Source organism: Bactrocera neohumeralis, chromosome 4 (assembly GCF_024586455.1).
Source record: "Bactrocera neohumeralis isolate Rockhampton chromosome 4, APGP_CSIRO_Bneo_wtdbg2-racon-allhic-juicebox.fasta_v2, whole genome shotgun sequence".
Lineage (NCBI taxonomy): Eukaryota > Metazoa > Arthropoda > Insecta > Diptera > Tephritidae > Bactrocera > Bactrocera neohumeralis.
Genome location: NC_065921.1, coordinates 40,688,297 through 40,708,161, shown reverse-complemented (window position 1 = coordinate 40,708,161; position 19,865 = coordinate 40,688,297). Strand labels below are relative to the sequence as shown.

At 38.8% G+C, this 19,865-nt stretch overlaps 1 pseudogene; it reads left to right on the top strand.

Moving 5' to 3' along the window:
- Positions 1-4,184: 4,184 nt before the first annotated feature.
- Positions 4,185-19,865, top strand: part of LOC126754947 (maltase A1-like) — a 22,189-nt pseudogene continuing 6,508 nt past the window's right edge.

Genomic DNA, 19,865 nt, shown 5'->3' with positions numbered 1-19,865 from the left:
GAGCACTCGTCAACAACTCGGTATAAGGGAACTGTGGGACGGCATTTCAAACTCCTTACGTACAGCTGCACCCATTACCATTGGTTTTCGGAAAGTGCAAAAGAACAGCTGGTACGACGAGGAGTGCCGTGTCGCAGAGGAGAGAAAACAAACTGCCTAACTCGCAACGTTACGATCGACCACAACACGTGCGGGATGGGATAGATACCGAGAGTTGAAGAGGGAAGCGAGACGCATTTGCAGACAGAAAAAGGAAGAGGCCGAAATGCGTGAGTACGAAGAGCTTGATAAGCTGGCCGACAGGGGAAAAGCTCGAAAATTCTACGAAAAACTGCGGCGGCTTACAGAAGGTTTCAAAACTGGAGCATACTCTTGTAGAACCCCCAAAGGTGATCTAGTCACCGATGCCCAGAGTATACTTAAATTATGGAGGGAACACTTCTTCAGCCTGCTGATTGGCAGTGAACGCACAACGCAAAGAGAAAGCGAACCCGATTCCCCTATCGATGACATCCATTGCCCGACCATGAAGAAGTTCGAATAGCAATTAACCGCCTGAAGAACAAAAAGGCGGCGGGGGCCGATGGATTGCCGGCCGAGCTATTCAAACACGGCGGCAAAGACCTGATAAGGCGCATGCATCAGCTTCTTTGTAAAATATGGTCGCACGAAAGCATGCCCAACGATTTGAATTTAAGTGTGCTCTGCCCAATCCATTAAAAAGGAGACCCCACCATCTGCGCCAACTACCGTGGGATAAGCCTCCTTAACATCGCGTGTAAGGTTCTATCGAGCGTATTGTGTGAAAGATTAAAGCCCACCGTCAACGAACTGATTGGACCTTATCAGTGTGGCTTTAGACCTGGCAAATCAGCAACCGGCCAGATATTCACCATGCGCTAAATCTTGGAAAAGATCCGTGAAAGAAGAATCGACCACCTCTTTCAAAGCTGCTTTCCACAGCACGAAAATAAGCTGCCTTTATGCCGCGATGTCTGAATTTGGTATCCCCGCAAAACTAATACGGCTATGTAAACTGAAGCTCCGTCAGGATCGGGAAGGACCTCTCTGAGCCGTTCGATACCAAACGAGGTTTCATACAAGGCGACTCCCTATCGTGCGACTTCTTCAATCTGCTGCTAGTGAAAATTACTCCAGCTGCAGAACTTAATCGAGCAGGTACAATCTTTTATAAGAGTGTACAGCTGCTGGCGTATGCCGATAATATTGACATCATCAGCCTCAACACCCGCGCCGTTAGTTCTGCTTTCTCCAGCATATTGCTCATTTCGAGGCCGCATAATGATCAATATTAGATAACTAGAATTGAAAAAGTTCAACTTCTTTATACACTTTGAAAATTATGTGCGAATAATGATTAATCCAATCTTAAATCTTACTAGTTTTAACGGTGAAAATAACACTTTTTATAAACAATTATTCCCTTATGTGGAAATCTTCGATAAGAAGGAGCTCAATTGGATTACTTTGGCTCTCAAATACAACCGTTCAGCTTGCTACAGCATTACTTACAACAAACACAAACCTTTTTAAGAAAAATACCCAAAATGATTGCAGCAAGCACGTTGACTTGCCTTGCTGCCGCGTGGTTGGCGATGGCTCACCCGAAATTAACGGAATTCATGATTTCTTTGTTGTTAGTTCAGTAGAAATCTAGCTTCGGCATAAACTATGTTTGTCATTGCGAGAACTATGTATGTTGTTGTATGACTTCGTAGTTTTTTAGTCACCCTTTTATTTATACATATGTAAAATATGTATGTATGAATAAAATAAATAAAAATCGACAGTATTTCGGAATTTGGCTTTCAGATATTTCGCAACACATTTTTCAGGAACTTGATGTTCAGATTCAAATGTCATGAAGTTTTCTTTGAAATATTATTTATTATTATTCAAAATATAAGAAATCCTATTAAATATTTAAGTCAGTGAACCGATGAAAAATCCCAGTCAGGCATTTAACTTTCTGCTGATATTTAGTAATAAGTTTGTTTGCAATAGAAATGCATCAGGCAACTGGGAAGCTTGAATTCTAGTTTCTTGGCTCTATCTGAATCTATTTGTGTGATATTCCCAACAACTTCGCACTTCACTGCAAGGCGGAGCAAGCAGAAAATAATTGTTTAATTAAATTTAGTGAATTTGTATCTGATATTTACGTGTCGCTACTTTAATGCCCATTGAGACGTCACAAAGTGACAACGAACGCGCTGGAGATGCTTATCAAGACATTGACTACTCACTGCGATCAACACATCATTTGCTCTTTATGGCTACACACACACGCGCGCGCATATGTACATATGTATGTGCTTAATGGCAAATTTAGCCGTTGTTTTGCTGTGTTTTGTGCGAACGTAAATGGGCACTCTCACATGTCCAATTAAGCGGTGTAATTGCTAAGCAAATAATGAAAATTACGATTAATCAACACTCCGGCGAGCGACGAATTTTCGCACGTTAATTAAACGGAAACAAAATTGATGCAAACCAAATTCGTCACAAAACACAATTATGCAATTGAATGCATTCATGTGTGTGCGTGTGTGTGTGGGCGCTATGGAGTGTGTGTAAGTAATTACATACTTGAGCCGATAACTACCGGTGACGGACGTTTTTTTTGAAATTAGTGAACTACCGACACTTTTTGAGCACAAAACATAATTTTGATAAATGGAAATTTACAGTTACACTGAGCGGTTAATTTACTTATTAAATGAATAGTCGATTATATAGTAAAATGTTTTGTTATTATATTAGCATATGATCAATTGTTTCTCTAACATATACATATTATACAGCTGGGCAAATCTCGATTACAGCTTTTCCTACAAATTTTAAGCCGTTTGCGAAAGATTTTATGAGAAGCTTTTTGGCTCCAGAAATACTTGTATACTTGCAGGTACCTCCATCGTCATTAGATTACCCTTGTCCATAATTTTTAGTTCGATTGCACTGGACTTTATTGAACTCAATCTTAATCGATGATTCATGTAGCAAAACTTATTAAAAATTAAGGAGTTAATAATTTAATAAAAAAAAAAGAATGAAAAGTTCCAAATAATCGACCGAACAAGTTGTTATATCCTCTATATGGATGCTTTAAACAAATATCTGTTAATCTGCATATCTTTCTCTTAGTTGAGGAAGTTTTAGTGGATCCTCTCAGAGCAGTCTCAGTATGCCATCATAAATCGCTCAAAATCTGATTACAGTTTAGACTGGGAGTGTTTGGTTTATCAATTTTGTAAAACTTTGGTCCCAAATAACGCACCGCAAAATTTTTCAACTTAATTCATGGAAATAATTCCTCGGGAATTCCAAAAAATACTGACCATAATCGTTCGGATGTTTTGATTTCAGCCGCTTTGCATAACAACTAGTGGACTTATTGGACAGCCGATTGGGCTCAGGTGTACGATGAAGTGTAATGCTTCATCCGTTGTAATAAATCAGCGCTGGGTGGGGTTCCCCTTTCGGATTCACTCGTATTTGAATGGGCATGTTTTTGGGAAACTGTTAAGACCAAAAAGAGAGTCATTACAGAAGGACCCAACAAAATACCATCTGAGTACGGGGTAGGCGAGTCCCTAAAAAAAGTGCTAACAAAAAGAGAGCACCAGCCACTTTATTTCGGTTACGGTATGTGGTTTAAACTGATGGCGCGACTCGTTTCCTTACAAACCGACTAAGTTAATGATTTAGTGATGCAGGCACTCGGCTTAATAACTCATAAATATAGGTTAACATCTATATTTATATAATTAACCGCCGCATAGACTCTCAAACTGAAGTGATTTATTTAGCAAGTCAAAAAGTTCGAATTAGCTAATTGGCCGCGATTACAAAACGATTAAGCCATAAAACTAAAATAGTCCATCACGGAATGCATTGTGTAATATTCATTTACATACACTTTAACATAAATCTTTTTAAATTGCTTAATTAACCCCTTTTTTTGTTAGAGGGCCCATATCATTTAATAACGTCACTTAAGTGCAATTTTTTTTTGAGGTAACCAAATCAGATCAAACGAAGCGGCCTATAAATATCGTATGGAGTTCAAATTTTAGAATTCAGTTGCGATTCCCCCGGGTTGAACAAAAATTTTTTGTTTTTCATTTTCCCCCCGGTTAATTTTTTTGGAGAAAATTTTTTCGCTGTTTAAAAAAATATTAAAAGTCGTATGGTCACACGGTTAATGATGCATGTGTGTCGTGTTTTACTGGCCGCGGCTGCCCTGTTCGGGTTTCGCTCAAACATTGTACGCTCCAAGGAATGGTGGGAAAACGCTAACTACTATCAAATATATCCGCGTTCTTTAAAAAGAAGGATGGTGATGGTATCGGTGATTTAAATGGTAAATATTTTTTAGGAACAATACCCCAACGGATTTTGTAGAAAGTGAATTTTGAAAAACAGAAAAAGAAAAAAAAGAATCGAATGAAAAATTTTGGGTTCAGTATATGGGTTGGGAGAGCTTTTAAGTTAATCCTCTAAAAACCCGTTTGACATTTTAGAAACTTACTGAGGGCAAAAAGATAACTATATTTTTTGCGATCGATCGGGGGCCAAAAGGGTTTTGCGACCAAACTCTCAAGTAGTAGAACACAAGATAATACGGGAGCACCCCCGCTTTGTTCTACCGATAGCGTTTACAGAGTGGTTTTCCCTTTTGCTAGCTCCTCAGCTTTACAATTTCCTGCGATTCCCATGTTTTGTACCCTCCCCCAGTTTTATCACAAAGATACTCTATGCTGTTGATGGCGAGATTAATGAGTTAAAGGGTAGTATCGCCACCCTGTTTATCTGCGTGGATAGGCGATTCTCTAAAGTTGTTAGAAAGTTTTTGACGGGAAATCCCTCCCCAAACTTACCACCAAGTTTTGACCCATCCGTAAAGAAGCTGCCCTACTCCTCCAATAGCTTCTTCCCACCCACAATTTCCTCGTCGGTATATGGAGCCGCCAGATTCCGGTTTGGCATTATGTCCAAGACGACGTTGAGTGTCATGATTGGAGAGAACTTTAGTGCCCCACACATGCTGATGAGCGCAACCTATTGAACAGTCTCAAGTTTCTTTGCAAGTGGGGTTCTTTTTTTAGACCCCTCCACTCTCCATAAAAAATAATTTTGATTTGGGTGTCGTGGTTTGGGTTTGAGAGACCGTATTTTTTTTCTTTCTCTTCGATATTCGGATTCTAATAATGCTTTCTATTCGTCATAAGCCCTAGATATTTCACTGTATCCATCGGTTGCAGAAGGATGTCTCCTATTGGCGGCTGCGGTACCACTTCCAACTGGCCAATTTGTTACCACACGGGAGATAACCCTGCGTCAACTCATACACAGTCTCAGGAACTTTTTTTTGGACAAAGAGCTACATCGTCTGCGTAAGCAATCACCTGGCACCCACGATCCTCAAGCCATTTAAAATAGGTCGTTAACGACCAGGATCTAAAGAAAAGGAGAGAAATTCCCCCTGGTAATTTCTATTCACATTTCGTCGAGAACGGACGTTGCCCCATTCGATTCAACCCCAACCCCTAGACCGCCAAAGGGCGGGGTTGACTCTTCCGGCAGGACGTTATTGAAAGCCCCCTAAATTATCGGGGAATGTCCCAGCAACAAATTCCTTAGTCTTATGACACGATGTATGCAGGGCAGTATTCACTGAATTACCTTTACAATAAGCATGTTGCGCTCTTAATAAATTACCCCTTTGGAATGCCCCCCTTATGTCCCAATTTGTAAAATTTCTTCAAATTTTTTTAAAAAAAAGGGGAGGAAAAGGCTGATGGGTTGATAATTACGGCCAAGGAAAATGATGTAACCCAGTTTTATGCAGTTCCTTAAATTTCCAACCAGTTGCATGGAACTTTAATAGACTGCTGCAGCTGCGCTGGTATGATGCCATCCATCCCAAAGGTCGACAAAGGCTGCCTACATAGGACGTATTGCTCGAGAAGTGAACATCAAGGAGTTCCAAAGTGTGTCTACGCTGCTTAGGCTTCTTTGTGAGAATACGTCTGAACCTAGAGGACTGATGACAGCTCTAAACTTTTTCGCAGAAACTTTTTCATGAAGTCCTCTTTGCCTTTCTTATCTCGCATATATATATATTTTAAGTCCCGTTTTATACAACACACTGTCAGTTGACTCACTCCTCCATGCCTTATAGAAGGACACTCTGATTTCCGAGAGTTCTATAGTTCAACAGTGAAGCTTCTTTCAGCCCTTAGGTGTTTTCAATGGAGAGGAGCTCTCCAGTGCAGTTTTACATACCGAGCTGAAGACTTCGACCCATCCGTCACCGTGTTGGTGGTGACCAATGAGGTTAATCCCGGCGCGCGGGGGAGAGTTTGTCGGACCCTCTTGCGATACTTTTCCCCAGTTTCATTTCCCAAGTCATTGTCTTGCGGCAGAGATTAGCCCAGAAATCTCCATCGTCGCACTCCATTTTTCCCGTAACCATATCAGCAGTGCTGAAATTAGGTGAAACAAAATAGTTATTTCAAACTCTGGTCCTATTTGCCAATTTGGTCAAAATTTATGACTATTCAATCTCATTCACAGCCAGGGTTTCCTTGGATCAGTACGTCATCGGTTTCCCTTTGTTTTCGACGAAGCAGTAAATTGGGGGAAACATCTTTTAGGCCGTCCTTCAAAGTGCTATTTCAACGACCACGTCGTGCTCGCCCCGCACCTACTCAAACAGCTGTTCAGGCTAATGACGGAGTTGTCAATTACGAACCGTTCCCAGAATTCGCGGTGTCCGAAAGACTGGGGGTCGTTCTCCATGGCCTTTGACCATCTACACTTGTCGTATTCACCCATCTGAAGCCTGAACACCATTAGTTTTACCCGTTGGGAGTATCCTAAGGACCCCCCCTTTCGAATCCATGGGCCCCCTTGGATTTGCTGAGAAGCCCGACGGACTCCTCTGCTCACCGTAGCGTTCTACGATTTTTGCCCACCAAGAGGCGGTCTGCCTTCAGCTCCCAAATTTTGTGATGACTTGCCCCTGCAGAGCCTTTCAAGAGTCTTGTTGGTGGTTATATTGCTAATGTTCGATTCAGCCGCGTACCCACGCCCCTTGCCGGCTGGTTTTCCCCGGCTTATTGCTCGTAGAATGATGTTAAAAATTCCTGCGGGGGTTTTGGTCTTGTCATTTGTTTTAAAGCGAAAATTTTCCCTCCCCCTAAGAGCAGTACTACCATCCGGGACAGATCTGGGTACCCCAATCATAATCTAATTTAAGGCTAAAGTCGTTCAGGATTTTAAAGGCCGTGAAGGCTACTGGTCATTTAGCTTTAAAAAGGATGCACCAACTTGGAGGAAAACGGCCCCATTTTTCCCTCAAGCCTATGGGATTCGCGTTTTTTTTGGAAAATTTTCCCGAATGTTTGATTGGGGCAGATAGGGGGCTATAAAGCCACGGATATTCCAAAAAAAATCCTTTGGATAAAAGTCACCGGTAGTTGGTTGAGTATATTTTAGAACTAAAGTTCGTCAAGACTTTATACGGGAATGAAAAACTTGTTAGCTATGTTTTTTAAGAACTTCGCATATTTTTTTAAATTAAGCCCAAATTTTTAAAAAAATTCAAATGCTTTTGGGGGAAATTTTTTTTAAAAATCCCCCAAATCCATAAAGAACCAGTTCTTGCAGTGTTCGCATCTCGGCCTCTGTATCAAAAATAAAAAAATAAGTTTTTTTTTAAGTATTTTAAATTTTATATTTATTAAACAACTCAAAACAAAAAAGTAATATGGAAATTAATTTCTAAAAATTTTCCCTTTCTAAAATTTTCCCAGGCGTAACACAAAAATTGCAGTACCTTAAAGATATTGGTTTCACCGCCGTTTTGGTTTTGCCGATTTTAAAAATCTCCTATGGTTGACTTCGGTTACGACATCTCCGATTTCTATGCCATACACCCCGAATATGGCACAATGGAGGTTTTCCCAAGGCGCTTTAGCTGCGCCAAACAATTTTGGTATACGTATAATACTTGTTTTTTGGTGCCGAACCCTTACAGTGACGAGTGCGAATGGTTTGTGAAGTCGGTGAATCGTGAACCAGGCTACGAAGACTTCTACGTCTGGTCGAATGGCACTGTGGATGCAAACGGTAAACGTCAGCCGCCGAGCAATTGGATCAGCGCATTCCGTTACAGCGCCTGGCAGGGAACGACAAGCGCCAACAATATTATTTACATCGTTCTCCATCAAACAGGCAGATTTGAATTTCCGCAATCCATTGGTTGTGGCCAAAATAAAAAGAGGTGATCCCTATTGGTTGGATACTGGTATTTCGGGATTTCGCATTGACGCTATCCCATTCATGTTTGAGAAAGAACCATATGCGAATGGTAGCTACCCTGATGAGCCTGTAATTGATAATGTAAGCGTCTCCCAGTTTCCTGACGACGAGTGTCACTTGAAACACATCTAAAACCCCCGGATCAACCGGAATCTATAGAGATGGTATATCAATGGGGGAACTCGTAGAACAATACCGTAAGGAGAAAGGTGGCGAATGGATTGTACTCTTAACTGAGGCCTATACGAGTCTGGATAATTTAATGTTGTATTACGGTGATGGCCAGCGAAATGGTTCCATGGTGCCTTTTTTTTTTTCTTTGAAAAAGATTCCACGGCGCCACAAGCTGTGGATTATATTCTGGCCAAGGATGACACGGATGCCGTTGGGCGTGGGGGCCCAAATTGGGTTTTGGGTTCCCGATAACCCGAGGTATTCTAGGGCGTTTGGGGTACAACGTGCGGACTTGTTTACCATCATGCTACAGACCTTGCCGGGAAATGCGGTGACCTACAATGTATGTATTGCTGATACTTAATAATTTTTTTCAGGTTTGTCGGTTTAGTGCTGGCATTGTGTAATATATTTTAATAACTGGTTAATTTGTTTGCGCATTTATGACATTTTGTTGTTGCAAAATCTAATGAAATTGGGGAGAAATTGTCTAGGTTTTATTATATTTTTCGAAAAAATAGCCAACTAATTTTCATAAACAAAAAATTTTTACTTTAGTCATTCCCAAATTTTAGCCTCTTTAACCTCACCCCTTTTCGGAGCTTTTTTAAGCTAAAAAATTAAAAAAATCTTCTAGTTCTACGAAGTATATTAGTCATTTTTTTAAAGGAACTTTCGCCAATGAGACTTTATGCTCTGATAGTGAGTCTAAAATTCTCGAAAAAACCTTGAAATCGTCACTAACAATTCTGATTTTATGAAAAATCATTGAGAAAGGGACTTCAAAAAATTTTATACAAAATTGATGAATTTTTTATTTATTTTTTAGGGCGAAGAGTTGGCCTGACAGATGGGAAGGGGCACCTGGGGGAAACTGTTGACCCCAAGGCTGCAATGCAAACCCTAGCAACTATGAGAGTTATTCGCGCGATCCCTGCCGTACACCCAAGGGGGTGCAACGAAGAATGCAGGTGGGTAAGCTCAGAAAGCAAATGTTTATAATATTTCAAATTTGACTTCTCTAATTCATGATTATTTCAAATATTCGAACTCATTTTTTATTTTCTCTCGTTTGTAGGCTTCTCGTCCGGCGCGCGCACTTGGCTGCCTGTCGCCAGTAATTATCGTACAAATAATGCTTTAGCTCAATTGCGTGCACCCAAAAGTCATTTACAGTTATTTATGAAATTAATTCGCCTACGCCAAATGCGCTCGCTACAAGATGGCGCATTAAAGATAAAAGCAATCGGCAACGACATTATCATCTACTCACGGTGAGTGGAAAGTTTGCACTAGATATAATATTAGTTGTTTAGCGCACTCAGAATGCACTCAAGTGGCGCCACTCATACGCGCTCATTTTCATAATGCACTTCATGATGGTGCTACTGAAGAAGCACTGATTGCTGGCGAGCTTCAATGTATAATTGCGATTTGTTGCTAATTTTTGCTTCGGTATTAATTCCCTCTTTTTTGTGCTTTTTCTGCAGCGAGGCATCGGGTGACGACATGTTTGTGATTTTTGCTCAATTTTGGGGGAACAAGCCCGAGCTTGAATATCAATGAGTACTTCGATATGGGTTCCCAAAGGGGGAAGTGATTACTTCATCAATGCAGTCGAGTTATCATGACGGGTGAGTGCGGAAGAAAGTGACTCAGTTCTGTGAGTCTGCATTTGTGGGATTAGCAGTTGTGTTGTTTAGAAAATAGGATAAAGACACTCTTAAGTGTATAAGTAACTCCCTTTTATTTATTATATATTTTCAGCATTATCATTGACCCAAGCAAGTTTTGGCCGGGAAACCCTATGTTGGTGGGGGTTTTTGGGGAAGTTATGAAAAGCTTTTCGTCTGGGTTGGATTTTACCAAATATTATGGCCAACAGTTATACCTTTTTGTTTTAAACAATTTTTTTGGGAAAACAATAAAGTGCAAATAATGCAATGATTACTTAAGTCTTTCAATATGTAGGCCTATTATTCAGCGGATACTTCTGATCCCAGCTAACTTTAACAAATATGGTCAATGATGCAACTATTCATATACAATTTCAAATACAACTCACGGTCTCGTAGCAATTCGTGGTCATCTTATTTTTGCCAAAAGCCTCGGCCTGATACGATGCATTTAAAAATACCACAGAATTTCAGATCTGAACTTGTGACGGGGGAAAATAAGCAACATATATTTGGTTGAGAAGGAAGCTATTTGCGTTCCCCTTTTAATGATGTTGTAAGATCCTTTTTTTGGGTTTAAAATGGGATTCGCCATAAATAGGTATGGCAAAGTTGTAATCGATTTAATGGTTTGTCCCAATCCTCTTCAAGCAGAGGTATCCGCAATGAAGGTAGATGTAGATGCATTTCGAAGTACAGCTTTTGGCCCCAGGCCCCGGGGTTTTTGAGCGGATCTACATTTTTTAAGAAATTAACTGAATAGTCGATTAGAAAGCTTTTTTATAAGTGATAGGAGAAAGTTTGAAAGTCAACCGGACAGTCAAACGGGATTTGGAAATATATGAGAAAAACTAAACGCGTTTTAATGGCCTCCATCCAATCAATGAAAGAAACCTGGTTCGTCAAAAGATCAATGCTACCATCGACGCTGAAGTTAGAGATATAGAAATTCCTTTTGTCAATTTATAATGAATATGAATTGTCGCAGAGAAATTAGAGTTAGTCGAGACGCTACAAGAAGAAATATATTATAATTGGAGTAAATAATAAATTGAATTCAAAAAAAAAAAATACTTTCTACGTTATATAAGATGAACTCGACCCCAGCTTCAAAGTTGTTTCCAAATGTTTCTAGATGTAGAATTATAAAATTAGTTGGGTTTCTAGATTATTCGACGCACTCGCTGCTTCCAAATTTTGGGAAAAATCACTTATAAGTTCCAAATGATTGAAAATTGAAGTCATTTAAACTGCATCTACAAAAAATGGGTAAGTTAATGGGAAGGGGGTTAATAAAATTTCTTAAATATTTTTTTCGGTTTTTTCCCCCAGCTGACCTGAGTTTTGGTTATCAAAAAACACATGCGGAAGCGAAAACTGCCCGACCCAGAGTAAACGTAAGAGATCTATTGATTTACTTATTGATGGGGAAACATTGTACGCTGTGCTGTTGGTACTCATATGTTGAGTCTAAATAATTTTTAGTACGCAAGTTGTCTTATTTATCTTTGCTTTAAGTTTTCCAGTATTTACTAGACTAGAGTGGGAAACATATCGACAGTCATACCCTTCCCATAAACCAGGTAAATTGGCTAGTATTTATGGAAAATAATCATAGCCTTTTCCAATGTGTAAATATGGTCGTTTTGATCCGTACTTAGGAGTATCAAATTTGGGCCCACGTTCTTGGTTGAAAAATCGGGATCATTCAAGGATTCATAGACCTGGAGCAGACGTTTTATTGCTCGACCATGAAGAAGTTCGAATGGCAATTACTTGTCCAAAAGGGGGGAGGCTGATGGATTGTCGGCCCAAGACCCCAAAAACGGTAACGAAGAAGGAAAGCATACCCGACTATTCGAATTTAAGGTTTCTCTCTACAAAAAAAGGGGACACCACAATAAGCTCCTAAACACCACATATAAGGTTTTATCGAGCGTATTGTGTGAAAAAAATTAAAAAAAACCGTCTAGTGCGGGTTTAGGCCCCAATACCAAAACCGACCATATATTCATCTGCGGCAAATCTTGGAAAATACCCGTGAAAAAAAAACGACACACACCACCTCTTCGTTGATTTCAAAAATGCTTTTGACAGCACGAAGAAGAGATGGCCTTTTTCCGCTTATATTGAATTCGGTTGACGTTGAGGAATACGAAAAGCTCCGCCAATATTGGAAAAGATCGGGAGGAACCTCTCGGAGCCGTTCGATATCGGGTTTCAGACCATGCGACCCAATCCGTCTTTTTAAATCTTCTGCCGGAGAAAAAAATTTGAGCTGCAGATCTGAACAGAAAAAGGTATAAAACTTTTTTAAAAAATGTGCAGGTGCTGGCGAACACCGATAATATCAATATCATTGGCCATAACAACCGCGCCGTTATTTCTGTTTTTTCCAGGTTGGACAAAAAAGCCCAACAAATGTGTCCCGGGCTTGTACGAGGGCAAGGCGAATATCTTCTGTCATCCCAAAAAAACAGTCGTCGCATTCGCAACGGTTTTCACGTCACTGTTGACTTTCATAACTTCGAAGTCGTAGTTAATTTCGTCTATCTTAGAACCAGTATTAACACCAACAACAACGTCAGACTTGAAATCCAACGCAAAATAAGAAGAAGTAGAATTTGCCCGCGATAAGGTATGTCTGTCGTAAGAGGCGACTGAAATCCTTTTGCACTGTGTCTGAGTTTTGGGGTTGCCTTGAAATGACAAAAATTTGTCTGTTTCCAAAAAATAGTGCTATAATACTCAGCATGAAATAATATTATAGATTTCGAATGAGTTTTCTTTTAAGAAGACATTGGAAGTTCAAGCGACAAATGTCACCAATCATTGTGCTGTGGCCGCTCAACTGGTAGTAGCAAAAGCTACAAGGTTTTACCAGAGACTTTAAACTTTGGGACTTCGGGGGGCTGTTGGGCCCAAACTGCTCATTGAGTTTTTACCCTTTTTAAAACCCCAACCCAGGGTCCGATAAGTCAGCACAGTCGATTGGAAATTGCATCCCCCAACGCCCGGCTCAGAAGGCCTTTCTGTGAATAGCTACCTAACGAACGGGTCTGCATTCCAATGCCTCCGCAGCCAGCCAATAGCCCAGATGTGGCAGACCGACTTTTTTTTTTCTTGCCTGGAAGACAAGGGGGGATGAAAGACAAGCACTTTGAGATGACAAGGGGGATCCCAAACAGCATGCAACTCGGCTCTCGTTATTCCGGGGAATGGCTTCCGTGACGCCTAAATGCTTGGAAATCACAAAGGGTGCATCGACGCAGAAGGTGCTATTTTGAAAGTTTTTTAAACATTGTAACGATTGGTTCTATACATTTTTTTTCCCTGACTCAGTCCCCTTACTTTCTGGACAAATCATGTATCGCGACATTGACATGGGTTTAGCGAATTAAGAAACAGCGGCTGCGCTGGCTGGGTCATGTCGTACGTATGGACGAAAACACTTCAACTCTGAACGTATTGACGCTGTACCCGGCGGTGGAAGCAGAGGAAGAAAGACCTCCACCCGTTGAGAAGACCATGGGGTAGAACCCAGCTACCAGGATCTCCAATTGGTGCCAAAGAGTGAAAAGGAAAACGACTGGCGCGCTGTTATAAACCGGCTATAACCGTGTAAGTGGTGTCTTGGGGCCCAAAAAAGGGAAAAAACTATTTGAATATTATTTACTGAATTATTTATGAGACATGGTGATGAGATATTAAGATGACTACAAAAAACTGTAATGCTGCTAGACAGAGTCAACTTTTAAGTCATTTTTTTAAATCACACTAAAGACAAAGATAATCAGTCAACAGACAAGTAACATTTTTTTGAAAAAAACTGCCCTGAAAATGTTTCTTGAGAAGAGCGAAAACTGTAAGCTTTTCTTTTCAAGTACACTCTAATCGCCACAACATTTTTTTGGGTTCATATTTTAAAAGGCAGAGAAATATTGCTTTGAATACCTATGCAATTAAGTTTGTTTTCTTATAAAAACGTTTATTGTCAAAGAGTAATGGCTGGGTGAATGAGATGTGTTTTTTCACTGGCGGACACGATTTCTCATGTTTGGATCATCTGAAATACAAAAACCCAATTTATTCTTAAAAAGTGAGTGAATGCTTATGGTCCCTACTAGAATCATGAATGATGAATGAAAATTTTGATAAATTAAAAGTAATTAACGTTTTTTTTTAACTTCTCCCCACGTTTTTTTTTACATGAATTTTTTCATAACATTGTCAACAAATTATAAAAAAAATTTTGAATCTAGTAAGGGGCGATAGCCAGGCGTTTTTTTAAGCATTAAAAAAAATTAAGCAAATCGGTTGAGTAGTTCGACCGGGAAACATGTCCGCAAATTTAAAAAATTTTGAGAAAAACGAGTTTAAAGTTTGAGGTACTGGTGTGTACTGTACCTGGTGTGCACTCCGAGTTCTCCGAACGTCGAGCGGTATTATTTTTTTGGGCCTTTTTTTGAAACCTTCCAATGGTAAAATGGGTTTTCCCTTAATTCTAAGCGTATGGGAAAAAGAAAACGCAAAAAAAAAAAAAAAAAAAGATTTCCCCACCGACCCTTTTAAAATGGAAATTTAGGGAATTAAAATCTTTCTAGGAAAAGTCATATTAGTTCAATTGTTTATCCTGGTTTAACTTTTCCGCTTATGTTTCTTAAAAATACATAAGCAAAATTGTCGAAGCTGGACTTTCTAAGACTTTTTCTCATTGCAATACTTAAACTTGTTTATTTTAGACTAATTCTATTCACCTTTAAAATATTTGTGCACACATTCATTCAAACAAACACAAACTCTTAAAAAAAGCAACTGCATCAAATTGCCGTCGACTTATAAGTCAAGGTTCATCCCAAACCCCACGACCTAAACTTTTCAACATAGTGGAATACACATACATATTAAAAAGGGGTCGGGATTTAATACTTAAATCTAAGTATGGGAAAATTTAAAATTTTGCAAAAAAAAAAAATAAAAAGAAGTAGGCCAAGTCAACAAGCCTGCGGGCTAGACATGAAAACTTTTTTCAAGCGATGGCTCAAAGCCAAATCCAATGTGGTGGTGCATTTCAAATGGATATGCTTAGATAAATGCACATATGTAAGTGTAATTTTTATATACATATATATATTAATTTAGATGCGTGAGCTATGTGTAGCGGGATTTAAATTGATTTGCATTCGGGTTTAAACAAAGGTGTGTAAGGGGGAGGGTGGTTCTTAAGAAAATCGAATTCACTTCCTTAATCATTTTCTTCCTCTATTACTTTTTCCCAAGTTAAGTGACGTTATTTTTCAAAACATTCTGTAGACATACATATGTGCAAATTTTGAATCGCACACCAAACATTATCAACTGTAAAGCCCTTTTTTTGATCGGAAACAATATTCGACACGACGCCACGGTATTCCTTTGCAGCAGAAAAGTTTTTAATTTTTAAATATAGTTATTTCAAAAAGGGAATTAAAAGGCTCTATGATTATACTTAAATAAAATTGTTGATAAATTACTTTCCAGTGCGCATTCTTTTTTAAATCAGAACAAAAATAGTCGCTGGCCGTCAGATCTGGAGGAAGCGTTTTTTTGATTTAAGACAGTGTGTGTTCTTTGTTGAAACAGCACTTTCTTCTTCAAATGGACCTTTTTTACAATTTGGGTTTTCAATGCTCCCAAAGACGTAATTTAATAATCTCTGTTAATAATTTTTTTCTTTCGAAAATAGCCGATGAAAATTATTCCATGGCCTCTCAATCTACTGATGCCTCAATCCCTGCCACCCACTGCAAAAGGGATGGATCTTAATGGAGACTATTCCGCAAAGCCATAAAACGATTGCCGATGATAAAATATTGTTTTTTTCTCTAATCACGAAATAAATAATGCAAGCCACTTACAAACGATTATTGTGGCAACTGAGTAGGTTAAGCTACGTCCATGCAGTCGTCTGTATATAAAGAAATTAGTCTCCCCTATATGAAAGGTGATCCATATCGATGTTACCTCTTTCAAATTGTGTCCAATTTTTGATGACTCGTTCGAGCATTTCGACCGATAACTGGCGATGACACGTTTGATGTTTTGCTCGAAGGCATGAATCGAAGCGGAATTTTTCCCTTTTACTTTGAACGATAACCGTGTAATATCACATGATTTTGGTGCAAAAAAATTTACCGGCCCAAAATTTAAAAATCTGTTCACCGGGAAATATTTTCTCAATAAATCCATTGATTGTTGCGATGTGTGGGAAGTGGAGTCATCTTTTTAAATCAAATATCCCGTGATCAAAAAGATAGTAGTAGCATCATTTTTTAAGAAATATGAATCGATTATTTAACCGGCGCACAAACCACCAGCCATAAATGGATCTCATCCATGAATAAAATTTGGATCGAAAAAGTCGAATCTCCTTGGAACTTTGCAAGAGCCCATAGAGCAAAGCGATGTCGCTTAGGAAGGGGAAAGGGTTCAGTTCTTACACAAGCTTTATTTTGTATGCTTTCAATTTCAAATCTCGACGTAAAATGTGCCAAATCATTCCATACGTCACCCCAACGGCGATTGACTCTCCTCGGTTTTTTCATGTACCCGGGTTTCTATATTTTTCCCCGAACAGGACGTGGTCTGCAGTCAAATGCTATCTAATGATGCATACTGGATGATGGTGATGCGAATAGAATAAGTTGAGCGAAGCGCGGAAAAATAATGAAATGCCAAACTAGTGAAGAAAAAAAATCATGGGGACTTGACATGAGTCACGCGTGATCTGTGAAAAAAGGGGTTGAAAAAAGTATTTTCTACATTTTTGTGTTGTACAAACTGAACCACCGGAATTAAGTCCTTATATGGAAAACTGTTTCACTTGGCAAGATTTCTTCCAAGGAAAATTTTTCCCTGAATTATTAGTCAAACACCGGTATAATCTCCGCAGAAATTGTTTAGATCAGGTTACTACAGAACATATCTGCCATACAAACTGATCTTTCAAAATGAAGTCTTTGCATTGATAACTTGTTTATTTGATAACTTATCTTCACGAATTTCAACACTGATTAATGTCCAAGGCAACGCAACAAATGCTTGAATAAATTTTCCTCACTACCCGCAGTATAGGACAGGAGCAAAATTTTAAAGTAAAGGGAAATTGCTTACAAAAAAAAATCCACGCACTTGCAAGTCGCCACGCGTTGGCATTGCCACGCTTGTGCAGCAGGCAATTGTCGACTTTCTTATGCTCATATGCACACACAAACATGCATACAACAGTATATATATAATATACATCTATGTATGTGTTTGTTTATGCCGGAAAAAAACTCTCTTTGCACTCACTGTTTATGGCTCAGGAGACCCTTTTTGTCGCTTTCAAATTTTCATAAGTTCGCATTTTTTTCATTCAATCTGACCTCGTCTAAAAAACCCAAAACCCCCCCCACATGCCAGCAGGAAATCAGGTTCACTCCCCCGCCCATACATATATATGGATGTTGTCGCTTTTGGCGTATTTTACTTTCCCAAATTTAAGACAGCCTGTCTGATGTTTATTATTATTACAAGTTAAACGAAATGTTTTTGGAGGGAAATATGCATGTTTTTATATTGTTTTTACGCGCACACGCAAACACAAAACCAAATCCCACACACCCCCAAAAACATCACTTTGTATGCTTATAAAAAAAAAAAGGTTTGAGTTTCATATACAATCAGATATATTGAAATTTTGTTATATATATATTTTGTATATGTAAATGCTTTAATACACTTGCCCAGTGTGTGGGCATTACACTTTTGTTTTTTTTTCTGCCACATTTCTTATTTGCATATTCATTTTTTTCCTGCCCTTTGGGACTGCGCCTTTTTTATCTCATGTTTTTAAAATTGTAGCATATTTTTTTGGGTTTTAACCGTTTGTTTCATTTTTTGTTAGTGTGTGTGTGTTTTTTCTTTGTTCTGTTTTATTATGCCTTCCCTTTTTAAAAATTTGATTTAAGTTCTTTGGACAAGATCCAATTTTGCACAATTTTTAAGCACTTCTTTGCTTTCGCTCGGGGGGTCAAATTAAATGGTTTGGTGTCGTAAAAACAATTGGTTTTAAAATTGCCATTTATGGTTATAAAAGGGGCTTATGAGAAATTATATATGCAAAATATATGCCTTGGTTTTTTACCAAAAATGGGAAAAATTTTTATTTTTTTTGAAATCCGGTTTTTAATCGAATAAAAATATTTGATTGCAAGACTAAAGGTGTCAATTGGCGTGTAAAGGTACTACTATGTGCAAAAAAAAGTTTACTTTTTCTTTTTTTCAATTTATTCTCAAAAAACTATGTCGTCCCTTTCGAAGTTATTTCCCTTGGCAAATTTCAACCCCGAAATAATGTTAATCATATTAATGTTTCACTTGACTCAAAAAAGGTTTCCCCCCTACAGTCGTTTGAGTTTTCTGAATAAGAAAAGTCCCTGGAGCTAAATCAGGCCAATACGGTGGTTGTGCCATAATATTGGTTCAAATTTTCGAAAATCTTTGACAATCAATGCAGTATGTGACGGTTCATTATCAGGTGAAAAACCAAAAGGTGGCTCTTTTTCAGCCTCCTTTACAAATATTTAAAACAAAAAACAATTATCAGCGAAGGCTTTCTAATTTCCCTTCTTTAAAATTCCCCCGGAAAGCACTTTATGCAATTCTGAAAGACGTATACCCCTGTCTTTCAGAAGTGCAAAAGTTTTTCCCATGTTTAAATCACGATTATTTCGATAACATGTTTGGGGCCCGATGTCACTAACAGTCTACCCCCAGAAAAAAAAGTAAAGAAGGGATAAGTTCGGGTGCAACCGAACATTTTATACTCTTTCGGTTGCAAGAAATAAAGTCAAAAAAATACCTTAAGATGTAACCCGAGGATCGGGTTAAACTGACCGACATATTCGACAAAAAGGGTTTTTTCTAAAAAAGGAAAAAATTATATTTGTAAGGAGTATGTTCCGGGGTTTTAAATCTTCTGTTAGTCGTTGCATCGTTTCGGAATTTTCGGCATTATCCCTGTCGGCCCGCTTGTCGCTTTTCATACTCACGCATTTCGGCATTTTCTTTTTCTGTCTGCAAATGCTCTCCTTCCCCCTTCCTCTTGGTATCATCCTATCCCGCACGGGTTTTGGGTCAAGTTGGGTGGATTTGTTTTTTTCCCCTGCGACACGGGATTCTTCGTCGTACCAGCTGTTTTTTGCATTTTAAAAACAGTAGCTTCGGTTATACTTAGGTAAGAAGCTTGAAAGCCGTCCCCCTTATACCGAGTTGTTGGCGGTGCTCTCAAGAGCAGGATGCAAGTCAAGTAAAAAATTTGCCCCAAATCCAAACAGAATAATTTGCTAATCTATTTCGGACTGAATTGTGAAGTAAAGTCCTCTTCGACGAACAAAAAAAATCCTTTTTATTTCCATCCATTGGTGCGGAAGCATCGATGATGACAACATCTGATGGTCGACCTTCGAGTTTGGATGAAAGGTTTTGCGAAAAATTATATAAATATACATATAAATAACAAAACTTATCTGATATGTTCAGAAGATAAATAAATGGAAAAAATTTCAAAGAATTTTAGAGGGTTTTCCATATACTGGTTCTTTCGCAGACTGCATTACTTTATTGACCCCCAAAAAGGAAGGG